The 13,898-nt window shown below is 37.6% G+C and overlaps 2 long non-coding RNA genes across 2 annotated transcripts in view; one reads left to right on the forward strand and one right to left on the reverse strand.

Annotated features, from left to right (window-relative positions):
* LOC309622584 overlaps positions 1–13,898 on the reverse strand; it is a 1,043,817-nt gene that overhangs the window by 764,998 nt on the left and 264,921 nt on the right. The gene's annotated exons all lie outside the window — the stretch shown is intronic.
* Positions 1,113–11,127, forward strand: LOC309622585. Its single transcript, XR_014241002.1, has 2 exons — positions 1,113–10,906; positions 10,942–11,127. It is a non-coding gene; the product is annotated as an uncharacterized lncRNA (long non-coding RNA).

Below are 13,898 nucleotides of genomic sequence, written 5' to 3' on the forward strand. Positions count from 1 at the left end.
CATCTTTTACTTGTTAAAAAAATAATGACAAGGGGCCTGTTTTCAGTTTGTCTCTGTTGGTTGCCGTAGTTTCCTAGGATACAGTGACTCCCAGTTTCCATGGGCACACCACTGGCTAGGGCTGAAATGCTCTCTATCACGATGCAAGGGCAAATCTGGGAGTACAGTCTGCCTAAAACCACATTATTGAAAGTTTCAAAATGGAAGCATTAGGGGAAAAAAAAAAAAGCAGGACTCTTTTTTCCCCCAAAATGCATAATGTTAAAGAAACAGCTGCTAATTGGAGGCAAGTAGAAATAGCACCAAAACTCATAGAGAAAGCAAAAGGAGAGGGAGATGGACAAAGAAGGAAGGAGAACAGACCAGGAGAGTCAGGAACTAAGGAGAGAAATCAAAACACATCGTTAAATAATGTGGGTCACATGAGTTAAACAGAATTTTTAAAAAGACGGTTTATTAGATATGCTTTAACAGTAACAGCACTGAGTATATCATTTGCTTTATATTGACTCTAGCTTTTGGCACCTTTTTACCTCTTCTTTTTCAGTGTGTGTCAATTAAAAATAAATCACTACCTGAAGAATTCATGAGTATGAAGCCTGTTTCCTCTAGTTTTAAATCAAGTCGTTGTCTTTTCTATGAATTCCCAAGCTCACATTTTTTGTTTCATATGTGGATTTCCTTTGCTTCTTCTTTCCCTGTGTTTTCCAATTTTGTCTGTCTTTCCTTTGAGTTTGTTTCTAGTGACACTATTTTCCACCACTGTTCTAAAAAATAGTAGCTAATATTGTTAGATAAGAGAAATAGGGTGTAAAATATTTGAAATGAAGAGAAAAGAAATAATTATTTGCAGAGATATTATTTACATGGAACACACCGAAATAATTGAGTGGGGAACTATTTATAAGATTAGGAGAAATCAGTAAATTAACAGTTCTAAAAATCAATCTAAAAGTCAGTTGCTTTCTGATATATAAACAATAATTAGTTAGAAAATATAGCTGAAAGATCTCATTTCTAAAATCAACCTAAAAGTTAAAATATTACGATGTAAACATAACAAAAATTGTGAAGAGCTTTGTGGAAAACTGCTTTGAACCTCTATTAAGAGTGTCAACTTTGTCTAAATGAATTTATACATCCATCTAATCCCTATGAAAATATCGATAGTGATTTTTCAGAACCTGAAACAATGCTAAAATTTGTCTTGAGAAGTATAATAAGAAGACCAGCTAGAAAAATTCTGAGAAGAAAATAGAGGAGAATAACCTGAACGATACTTCAAAAAAAATGACTACAACTATATATCTGACCATAGGGAAGAAATAGATAAATAGATCACGGAAAATCAGAGTGCATTAACTGGGAATAGGCTAGGTTAAAAAACAAAACAAATAAAAAAACAACCTGTAATCCTAGGCACTTACACAGTGAGATTTCTGTCTTTGCTTGTGCTCTAAGTTTGTTGTCGGTCAGCAGAGCAGTAAGGTGGCTTCTCTCAGGGACCCCGTCTCATGTGGACTCCTGTAGGGTCTAGCAGCATTAGTTGCAACATAGAGCTTTTCTTCCATCTCCACAGCAGGATGAGCAAGTCTGAGGAATGGCACATAGTTACTCTCCCTGTCTCAGCCTGGCAATGAAGTCCTTAGGCCTAACCTCAGGGAGTTGAGAAGCACTGGTTAGGAATGGCACAGATACTAGGAATGTCTATGATGGAGAGGTCAGATATAGTTCCAAATAGGTATGGGAATATAGTTTGCAATACAGGTGCCACTTCAGATCTTCAGGAAAAAAGGATATTAGTCAATGGTTTGGTTGGAAAGCATTCAGTGCTTGTGTAGATAGAAGAGAATCGAGCAACATTCCTTCCTCACTCCTATACCAACATAAATTCCAAATGGAAAAAAGTTAGAATGGAAATGACTCTGGAAGGAAGAAGGGCCAAAGAACTTGCTAAGCAGGACATCAAATTCAACCCACTAGAAAATGGTGAGAGGTTTGAAATGGCAATTTGGTGTCGGGGGTGGGGGGGAAAGGTGAATCTCAAACTCATTCAGGATTAATTGCAAATCTAAACAAGAATAAAATGTCATTCTTCTCCTTTCCAAAAAAATGCGAAATTTGATGATACCAAGTACTAGTGAGGATGTGGAGAAATGTGCAGGTTTCATTGTCAGGAGTATATGTAGATAAAAACATATATATTAAAAATAAAAATGTACATTGATACAAAATTTACCCTATGGATATATTTGCAAAAATTATCCCAGTGAACAATGTTCATTGAAGAATTGTTTAGAGTATCAATAAGACTGATACAATTAAAGTGTCCTTCAGAGGGAACTGGATGAATGAATTATGCTTCACTATTCATGTAAAGGTGTACCAGATACTTCTTTTAAAAAGGAAGTAGATCTGTATGTGCTGGTATGTAAATATCTTCAAAGTACATCGTTAAATGGAAACATAAGATACAGAAAATTATGAATAATATACATACTTTTATATTGTGTGTGAAAATACATACATTTATACATATACACATATATAGATTATTTATCTGTGTTTACTCCCCCCCACCCCCTAGATTTTACCTAGAAGGATTTATAAGAATATTACAGTGGTTATTTGGAGAAGGTCCTATCAGAGCTGTGTCTATGAGAGAGGAAGGTTTTACTTTTTTAAAAAATGAATTTACTAATCATATATACATATTTTTTACATCAAAACAGTTTATATGGTAATTTTGTGGGGTTTTTATTTCTTAATGTTTAATAGACACAATTAGAAATTTTATATGTATGTATATGAAACAAATGATAAACTTTTTCTCCAACATCATGGTTTTTCAAATATTAAACGGAAATAGGAAGAAAGTAAAAAGTGAAATTAGAAAATGATAGGTTACACTTAGATTAAACTATTAAAATCCTGAATCTCATTTCTCCCTGAGAATTTTCTTTCTTTTCCTTTCTTTTATTCTCCAGCTCTATTGGTAAATAATTGACAAATAAAATTGTATATATTTCAAGTGTACAATGTGTTGGTCTGTCATACATATCATACAAGTGAAATGATTACTACTATGAAGTAAACACGTCCATCACCTCACATAGTTACCATTTTTTTGGTGCTTAAGGTCTACTCTCTTTGATTTCAAGTGTACAATATGCTATTATTAACTATAGTCACCATGCTGTACCTGAGATCCCCAGAACTTTATCTTGTAACTGGGAACTTGTACTCTTTGATCAGTTATCTCTCCCTTCCCTCACCTGCAGCCCCTGGCAATCACTATTCTCTCTGTTTATATGAATTTGACTTATTTTCTTTTACACTACATTTCTTATCAATTTCAAGAAGTCTCAATAAATAAAGGCTGTATTGCAAGGTCAAAATTCTTTGGGTTTGCATACTTATGAACACTGATTTTTTAAAATATATATATATATAATTTACTACCGTAATACCAGGGTATCCGCATACTTACACAAAAATGTCTACATAAAGATATTTATTGATGCATTATTTGTAATAGCACAGTGGCAGAAATATCACAAATGTTCCTTTGTTAGGTACAGGTTCAATAAAACATGGTACAGCCATAAAATAGAAACCTTGTAGAGCTTAAGAGAAAGAAGCAGGTTATATACTAAAGTGAAAACTATCTAGGCTCTATTGCTTTGTGAAAAACAAGGTGAAGAAAACAGTGTATAGTGTGCTACCTTTTGTTTGAAATGATGCCCTCCATACATTCAGGTTGTGTGTGTGTGTGTGTGTGTGTATGATCTTACTCTGTTGGGATATGTAACTATAAGACGTGTTGCTCTGATGAGAGTGGGAATGAGGATAGAAGACTTATTTTCCTTTGTTTAGCTTTTTTATATTGTTTGGTTTGTTTTGCCATCTAAACTATTTCTTTTTAAAAAAGTGAACCAATCAGGCAATCAAAGAAACACATTATGTTCTATGTTTATTACCTTAGGCATATGAGTAAACAAAATTAAGGTAAATAACACCTTAGTTTTTGAAATCTTGTCTTTCATTAACTTTCTGTAAGTAGTGACATCTATGTTTTTATCGTGTGGGAAGTCATTATCGTCATCATGATAAAGGATCTTATCCAGTCAAATTTCTTTTTCTTTAAACTCAATTTTCGATGACATAAATATGGTGGACAAATAAAAACCATGAAATATCCAAGGTCCACCCCTCGCTGACTCTCTTGGGTTAGGCAGACCATGTAGGTTGAGATTCAGGCTGTCTTGCCTCTGAAGTGGACATGTAACTCCCACGCTGCCCTGTTGGATTCAGGCGTGCTATCTGTCAAATGTGATAGAAACCTACGTGAAGGGGCTTCACATAACATGATGTTGTTAGTGTAAGTTCATGTGCCCGATGCACAGTGAGGCCAAAGAAACCAAACATGGGAGTTTGGATCAGAGAAAGGTTTATTGCAGGGCCATGCGAAGAGAGGGGTGGCTCATGCTCTAAAACACCCAAGCTCCCCGAAAGGTTTCGGCCAGGCGTTTTTAAAAGTCAGGTTGGGGGGGGTGGTGGTTCCTCACCAAGGAGGAGTGTGATCAGCTCCTGCACAATTCTCTGATTGGTTGATGGTCAGGTAACAGGGCAGTGTCAGTGTCACAAGGGTTAAGATTATCAGTCCTTAGGCTCCAGTAAGCCTGGGGCTATGTGCTCATGGTCATCAAATAGTTAACATCTTCCATTTGGTGGTGGTGGGTGGATGGTGGTTCACATCTGTAAAACAACTCAGGAAATGTGCATCAAATACTCTTTTCTCGGTACTTCAGAGAGGAGCTAAGGCAGAGCATATGGAGGAAGGCCTGTCCAGGGAAGGCCCCATAGGGCCCTGCTCGGTTGCAATTCCCCCCTTTTCTTTGATACTCCTCAATCTTGAGGAGAACAAGTTTTGCAACAGAATACAAAAGTTAAACAGATCTAATATGGAGTCAGATATGTTATTCCCTATTACAGTGTTCAGTTTCAACGTAATGAGGTGGTACTGATCTTCTTTTAATGGTAGTAGGATGGATGCTCTAGAAATGTGCATAGAACATGGATGTGTAACATTAGGCTGTAAGTTGTGACTCAAGATACGGTAGTCCTGTACTCTGTTATTCCACAGGAAGAGAGATTGAATGGCTACTTCATAAGAAGGCAGAGAAGTAGAGTGTCCTTAGAGGAGTTAGAAATCTGACTGCTAGAGGCTGAGATAAAAAGTTCCTTGGCAGCAAGGTGTTCATTCATAAGTTGCCTCCACACCGATGGAAGATCCAGGCATAGATCCAGAGAGGAATCACTCTCCATTAGAATTCAGTTACTGTTTATTTTGTTTAACTTCATAACCCTCTGCTATTTAATTCCAGTAGAAACAACAAAAGGCAACATAAATTAGCTTTTAAAAATTATATTTATATACATAAATATATCTACACGCACACTTTTGTATTACCCGAGAGTTGGCAAGAAAGAGATAATGGTGCTAATTACCTTTTTACTGTTCATGTCACATTGTGTTTAACTTTCCCTTTTGCAATGACCTTTTGTTCAATAGCTCTGGAAAATAAGGGGATCCAGTCTACTTTAACATCCCTGGCACCTTACGAGCAAACGATGAGTGATATTTTGGGTGACTGCTGGGGTAGTTACAAATATGGTGATAGTATATGCAAATCTCATGTGAGAGAAATTATAGGTCACTGCTGTTTGTATCATGCCATTTCTGTGGTGATGAAAGAAATTGCTGTTAATTACCAGATTATTACCATCCTTAATTTTGATAATTCTAGGCTATCAAAGAATGTTTTGAAACACAAATCATATTATTTAATTTTTCCAGCAAGATGGCAGCACTTGGTTCCTCAGTCATGATCCCTGCAGATTTGTGTGTGTGTGTGTGTGTGTGTGTGTGTGCATTTGATAAATTCATAGCTATTATGGGGTAAACATGGATTATTCATGAATCTTGGGAAGACAGTTTCCTTTTCACTGGCCAACATACATAGTTCATTCCCTGGAAGTTTCACTCCTGAATTCTGAATAAATATTGCTTTTCTTGTAAGCTTCCCTGTCCCCTGGGGAGAAGTGAAATAAGAAACCAATGAGAGTGCATTTTGACGTATTGAAAAACATAACAGATTCTCAGAGCTAAAACTTGTCTGTGCAGTGGACTTGACCACTGGTGTAACCACAATCACTTTCTCATTAAATGTTGGTCAGTAACATTTCTACTACCCTAGTAAGTGGGTCAGACTTCACTCAGCCTCTGGCCTGCTTTTAAAGCACTTATCCATGGAAGGTTTTTTACTATCTAGGGCCCTGAAATGACATGGATCCTTATCACGATGTCACTGTTTGTGTTTATAAAGATGAAATCCTATGTTCATCATTTTAAGTGATGAGATAAAAGACATTACATACAAGGATTGGCAGCTTTATTTGACTAGATGTGGTTAATAAGGTAATCACTTTGGCATTTAAGTTCATGTCTTTTCTTGTCTGAATATAATTATTGAAATAATTTTTAGTGTTCATGGGAGAAATTCTCACTTACTCAAGACTCAGGGACTGAGGTTTAGTTGCCCTGTTCCTAACAGATAAAGCCAAAAAGCAAAAATCTGCATAACTCTTTTGTAGAATATTACATGTGTAAATCAAACCACCTCATCTCTACGTAGCAACTGCATTTGTGATGTCACTCATGAAAAAGGCATTTTAGTGTTTATAGAAGCTACAGTTCAGTCTTCCATTAATCTCTCAAACTTAAACTTTCTTACACTCATAAAGACAGCCTGGCTAGTCTATAAATTCAACTTGTTTTCAAAACTCAGTTATTTACTCTTTATGGTAAAGTGATATCGTTCAGGGGAAGATTTAACTTCTGTATTGTTTATCAGAAATGTGACACATGCCTACGTGCCTTTATATTCCAAGAACAGAGAGAAGACCTTCATGTTTCCAAAGTGCCGTCTTACTTACCTGTGTTCTCAACTATGCTTACTTACAGTGTGCATTTTTTTTTGAATTTTATATATTTCTTACTTTACAGGAACGTACCATACCCTTACTAACACGTTAGATGGGAAACATTTCCGAGATGGAAATCTTTGGATTCAAATCCTTTGGAGGCAGTCCTTATGGGTTCACTGATGATTTGTATCTTGGCAGATTTTCTCATGTCAAGTGTTGTCCCTTTTCAGTCTTTACTACTGGTGAGAACTTTTCAAGAGTCCCTCCTTTCTCCCCTAACAGACCTCGAAGTTGACTGATTTGAGACTGAATTTTTGACAGTCTGAATTTTTAATACCACTGCAATTTATAGTGTAAATAGAAACAACTTAAACTATTGCAGGTTGTGTAGGACACATGATGTTCTGCAACAGCCGCATTGCCTTTCCGTAATTTGAAATCTCATTTATATAAAGAGAAATTTGACCTGCATGTCATGTTTCTGGGGCATTCACACCTGTCTTACTATAAGCAGTGGAAGGAACAGCATGATGTTCACAAACCTGATTTTTTTTTCCTTCAAACCTGGGTCTTCAAATATGTCCTGATCCAAATGAGTTTCCTTATCCCATTTATGAAGACTTTTGCTAGCTATACATGGTCAGGTTGTCTGAGAAATCATGCGATTGAAGGAAAGAAATTTGTGTATCATTTTGCAACTTGAACTAGACACGTCAGTTAGTATAGTCACAAAGCAAAGGCTAAAGAAAAACCAAGCTTTCTTTAAAGAATGTTTATAGACAAATGTCTCCCTAGAAAGTGGCATCTTCTGCTAGATTTTCACTGATGTTTACTCAATAATCATGCAGAGAATTATGGAAGATTTGAGTGTGAAGGCTGTAAATTTAATACATTTTAATGTAGTTCTACTTATTTTAAATATTCTTGAAATCGGTATTAGTAGGAGAATATCAGTCGAGAGCTCTGCCTCCCTAGAAGGCAAAGACTATATTTACCATCAAAGGTTGTTGGTTGAAACTTGAGTGCAATCAGTAAAAAAGGTGTAACCTCACAAACAACCCAATCAAAGAATGGGCAGGAGAACTAAATAGACATTTCTTCAAAGAAGATATACAGATGACCAAGAGGCACATGAAAAGCTGCTCAATATCACTAATTATTAGAGAAATGCAAATCAGAACTACAATGAGGTATCACCTCACACCAGTTAGAATGGGCATCATCAGAAAATCTACAAACAACAAATGCTGTAGAGGGTGTGGAGAAAAGGGAACCCTCCTGCACTGTTGGTGGGAATGTAAATTGATACAGCCACTATGGAGAACAGTATGGAGGTTCCTTAAAAAACTAAAAATAGAATTTCTATGTGACCCAGCAATCCCACTACTGGGCATATACCCAGAGAAAACCACAATTCAAAAAGACATATGCACCCCAATGTTCATTGCAGCACTATTTACAATAGCCAGGTCATGGAAGCAACCTAAGTGTCCATCGACAGAAGAATGGATAAAGCAGATGTGGTACATATATACAATGGAATATTACTCAGCCATAAAAAGCAACGAAATTGGGTCATTTGTAGAGACGTGGATGGACCTAGAGACTGTCATACAGAGTAAAGTAAGAAACAGGAAAACAAATATCGTATATTTACCCATATATGTGGAATCCAGAAAAATGGTACAGATGACCGGTTTGCAAGGCAGAAATAGAGACACAGATGTAGAGAACAAATGTATGGACACCAAGGGAGGAAAGCAGGGGGTGGGTGGTGGGATGAATTGGGAGACTGGGATTGACATATATACACTGACATGTATAAAATAGATAACTAATAAGAACCTGCTGTATAAAAATAAAATAAAATTCAAATTTAAAAAAGTTATAACCTCAAAGACATTGTCAAGCTTTAGTGTACAGAGCAATCACTACAGTAGCTTCTTTAAAATGCAGATTCCCGGGTTCTGGGCCTCAGAGGCTCTATTCAGTGAATCTGGACTAGGGCCTAGGAGCTCAGATTTCTAATTTGTCCCCCAGGTGACTGTGATGAGATGATTCCTCAAATACTCTTTGGAAACACCATTCTAAGATAATGATAATTTGTACTTCAATTTTCCTGACTAAATGTGGTAGAAACGTGTGCGCTCCCCACCCAACCGCTCATATATGTATATACCCATTATAAAAACAAATGAAGAAATTAAAGAAGTTTAGCACCTTTTATAGTCTCAATAATATACCCCTGGTCTCCATCCCAAGATTAGAACACATGACGTGGAGTTACTTCCTTCCATCCCCTAGATGTTGATGCATAGTTACCTTCTGAAGATACATATCCTTACAAGCCTTTTCTTACCAAGTCTAGTTTGGTTCTTTGAAATGATGATTCTAATTTAAGTCTTCTAGTTTTAAAAAAGATTACCCTTGTTAGGCATCCGATAGTACCTTGAGCTCCCAACATTTAATAGTTCTGCTTATTTTCCTTTCCTTGGGAAAGGAGAGCAGAGCGGAGACCATGATTATGGGAGCCTTGGGTAGTTCATGGTCAGAAATATTCTTCAGTCAAGTGTGGCTCAAACATGGGAAGTCCTAAATCTACATCTGTAGATTCCAGGGATCTGCTAAACTGTTTCCTAACAGTCCCAGTAGGCAATCATCTGAGACTTCTTATAGAGTATTTGTAAGGTGAAACATTTCTTCACTAAGACAGTTCCCCTGTTTTGATGATCTTAGAGATGTTCTTGTCAGAGACCTAACAGTGGGTTAAAATGTAATATTTTATAGACCCAACCCTCCCCTGTCTCTCTCCATTCCCCCCGTAGAAGAAAAAGTGAACAGATGAAAAAATTAGTCCAGGAATATCTTGTATGTCCTCCTAAAGTCCCAGAAGACATGGGCACTATCTGTCCCTTTGTGTGAGCAGGTTCTATGGGACCTTACAGAAATTGATTTTACAAAAGGGAGGCATGTATCTTCCATTTGAATGATGGCTGTGTCTTAATTTTCCCACTGGATGCCTGTTGTGTTGTTTCTGCATCAACCATGACCATGATTCTGGCTGGAGTTCTTCAGTTTATTCTTCATCAGCCTGGCCAAGAGAAGGATAAAAGGGTTAAAAGAGACACTAAAGAAACTTTGAACATGTGATTCTTATAAACCTGACAGGAAAAGCAAATCCTAAAGATGTACTATATCTTGTTCAAAGTTAGCCATTGGGTCTGAGTCAGATTTGGAGTAAAAATTTCAATAACTTTTGCTTCCCAAACCAGGACTGGAGCTGTCGAAAAAATCACATGACCCTATGAACTTAATGAGAAAATTCAATAGAAACTGGTTCTCATTCAGAAGACCACTTAACAGTGGTATAAACTAGAGATTTTAATAGTTGAAAACTGTTGTATCTTGGATTGAAAAATTGATTTACAGTAGATTTTAATGCTCACGGCAAGAGAATTTTGGCATTTTATGTCATACCGTTTGTCACGCTTCTGTACTGTTTGTCACGCTTCTGTACTGACACAGCTGTAAATCTTGATTATAGCTCCACTTCCAGTTAATATAGACTTTATACATGTAATCTTCATCTTTTTTTTTCTTGTGAAAAGTGAGAACATATTAAAACTAATCTTAAAGTTTTTGTAAAGCAAAAATATCAAAAGTAATCATAATGACATATCCTGTGTGGTGAAGGACAAAATAGTATTAAAAGAAATACCTAGATTTGTGGAAGTCACAATGAATATAAAAGAATACATGGCTCCATGAAAAATTGACCCTTACATTTCTAGTTAACTTGGCCTTATGTATTGTTTCTGCTCTGTAAGAAAGTCCAGTTTTTCCATTAAACTTTTTATTTAGGGATAATCATAGATTCACATGCTGGTCAAAGAAATAACACAGAGAGATCCTATGTGTTCCCACAATGAGACATCTTGTAAACCTATATAGTAGGTTTTCTCAATTTCCCACAATGAGACATCTTGTAAACCTATATAGTACAGTATCATGACCAGATAGTAACTTTGATACATTTAAAATACAGAACATTTTTATCACCACGAAGATCCCTTACACTGCCCTTTTGTAGACACAACAATTTTCTTTCTGCCCTCACCCGCGCCTTAACTAATGGAAGTCACTAATCTTTGCCTATTTCTATAAGTTTGTCATTTCAAGAATGCTTTGTGAATGGAATCATGTGGTATGTAACTTTTTGGAATGGGCTTTTTTTTTACTAAGCATAATTTTTGGGAAATTCACCCACGTTGTTTTGTGTATCAGTAGTTCATTCCCTTTTATTATTGAGTAATATTCTATGGTATGGATATAAACCAGAATGTTGAATTCACTCACTGAGGGGTGTCTGGATCATTTCAAGTTTTTTAGTTGTGACAAATAAAGCTGCTAAAATATGCAAAAAGTAAAAATTTCATGTGCACATAAATTCCCCTTTCTATGAGATAAATGACCAGGAGTGCCATTGCTTCATCATATGGTAGTTGTGTGTTGAGTTATAAAGAAATGGTCAGACTGTTTTCTATATATAGTGGCTGCACACTTCTACATTCCCACCTTCTTTACTTCTGGGTGGGGTTGGGAGTGCAGGCTCTCCCCTAGGCTCCGCTGATACCCCCCCGCCGCTGGTAGGGACAGGAATGTCTTGTTACTGCTCCCCACATGGCCTCCACTGACCAAAAGGGGCCTATGATGAGGTGCGAGTGGCCTCATTACTACTAGGCAGCGGTGAAAATCCTTACTCCTTCTTAGATTTGTCTGATACCACCCAATCGGGGAAAGGGATGGCCACTTTATTGCTGCTAGGTGGGGATGTTAAGTCCAGGCTCTCTATTCAACCTTACTTAATGCCACTCTGGCAGGGGAATTGCGGTGCTTCGTTATGTTTCCGAACCAGGTCCATTTATCCCATGTGCAGAAAGCCACGTGCTGAGATGCCAAAGCCTGCATCCCAGAAAAGTTTATTCACAAGGCAGCCAAGCAAGGAGATGGGTGAACACGTCTTTGATCTGCCTCCCTGAAGGTGAGGCTGTTGGAATGTTTATAGGATAAGAAGGGAGGGTGGCCTTAGGCGTGGGGAAAGGTTATGGGAGGCAAGGGGAAAGGTAAGGTAATTGGAGTTTTGTGCAAGTGTATCTAGGTGACATGCATAAGCAAAAATGGAGGCACTTAGCATGATCTGAGGGTGGAGTTTTCCGGCCCTTCAACATCAGAAGGCCATTCACTGGACACCTGCATTGGCCCATTTTTATGGTTGGTGGTCCCAAGGAGCTTTAGCCAGCTCACTCTGAACAAGAGCTGACTCTACATTCCTGTAAAATAACTGTGCTATGTGAAGCCAGGAAGGTATACAATTAAAGAGAGGAAAAAACAAAACTAAACTAAAGGAAGCATACAAGGCAGTTTACAAGCAGAGGGGTTCTAACAAGCTGTTCCTCTATCTGTTGCTCTGCAAGACAAACTGAAGAACTTGTGTTAGCCATCAGCTTTGTTAACTCTGTGGGGCACGGTTTCAATTATGACCTGGCCAGAGTGTAATCTCAGTGCCCTACTCAGCCTTTTCCAGCCTGGGTGTGGATCAGGACATAGTTTCTTGTGGTGTTTGACTAGAGTAAAACCGTTACTGTCTAAAAGTTTCCTACATTGTTAGGCTGTCCCTTCCTGGTCCTTCGGCTTGAAAGAGCAAGCTTTATGTTGGGACTTGATTTGTCTGTGCTTGTTGGCATTTCCAGCCATCTGGCTTCTTCAGCTCCAAGTCTGGGATATATGAAGGGGGAAAAACACCTTGGAAATCACCACCACAACTTTCCTTGGGTCTCTGAGTTCTCTGGGCTGTCTATCTTCTTCCTACTTTTCAGAATTTTACTATGTTTGTTCTCTAACAAAGATAAAGGTATTTCAGTTGTACTTGGTGAGAGGCATAAGGAAAAATACATCTCCTCCATTTCCCTGGAAGTGAAAATCCTCATACGTTTTTAACACAAATGTTTGTTCAATTTTCTATAAGATCCTTGGGTAACTAGATTGATACCTTCATTCACCCAATTAACAAGCATTTATTGAGTTGCAAGTCTGTACCAGGTACCAGGCTACCTGAGGGAATAAGAATAAGATGCCTTCCAGACCTCATGGAGCTCAGAGTTGAGTAGGAGAACAAGAAATACTTAAAAAAAAAACAAAAAGCAAAACAAAACGGGATTACAACAAGGCAATAACCACAGTAATAGTGATGTGTACCAGGCATTATTTTGGGTGACATACCTTTTCAAAACCTCTAAACCCTCAGCCTATGTCTGCTACACCCAAGCAATCTTGGGACAATCTAATACATGGAGAAGACAAGGTCTATGAAATTTTCTTTATGGATCTCTTGCCAGATGATTAAATGGAAAAAAATCAACATAAAAATAACAGGCAATTTAAGTCAGATTGTGGCATATGGAAGGTAAAAATGCCCCTTCTTGCTGGCAATATTCCGACCATTCAAACAACCTTCTAGTGACTAAGGGTAGGCAACAAGTGATTCTATTATGACTTCCTCCGAGTTTTTTTTTTTTTTTTCCCTGTGCTTTCTGTTGCAGTTTTCCTGCTTTTCTTGTCTCTTCCCAAATAGCACACGTGGGCATCATCGTCTGCTCTAGGTGGTCCTCAAGCACGTACTTAGCCTGTGAATTATTCTGAAATTGATTACTTATATATACCTATAAGACCTGAAGCAGAAATATTGACGTTTCTGGTCTCTGGGTTGCTTTTTGCTGAAGGTAACTTAACCCCTGTATGACTCCCTCCAACCCCACCCTTTCCTTCAAGACTTGCCCATTCCCCTTCAACATCCATCTCTCTCTTTTCTGCTATCCTTTGTTATCATAAACCAGGGTCCTCTCTGGGGA

Source organism: Balaenoptera borealis, assembly GCF_965194805.1.
Source record: "Balaenoptera borealis genome assembly, chromosome: 2".
Classification (NCBI taxonomy): domain Eukaryota; kingdom Metazoa; phylum Chordata; class Mammalia; order Artiodactyla; family Balaenopteridae; genus Balaenoptera; species Balaenoptera borealis.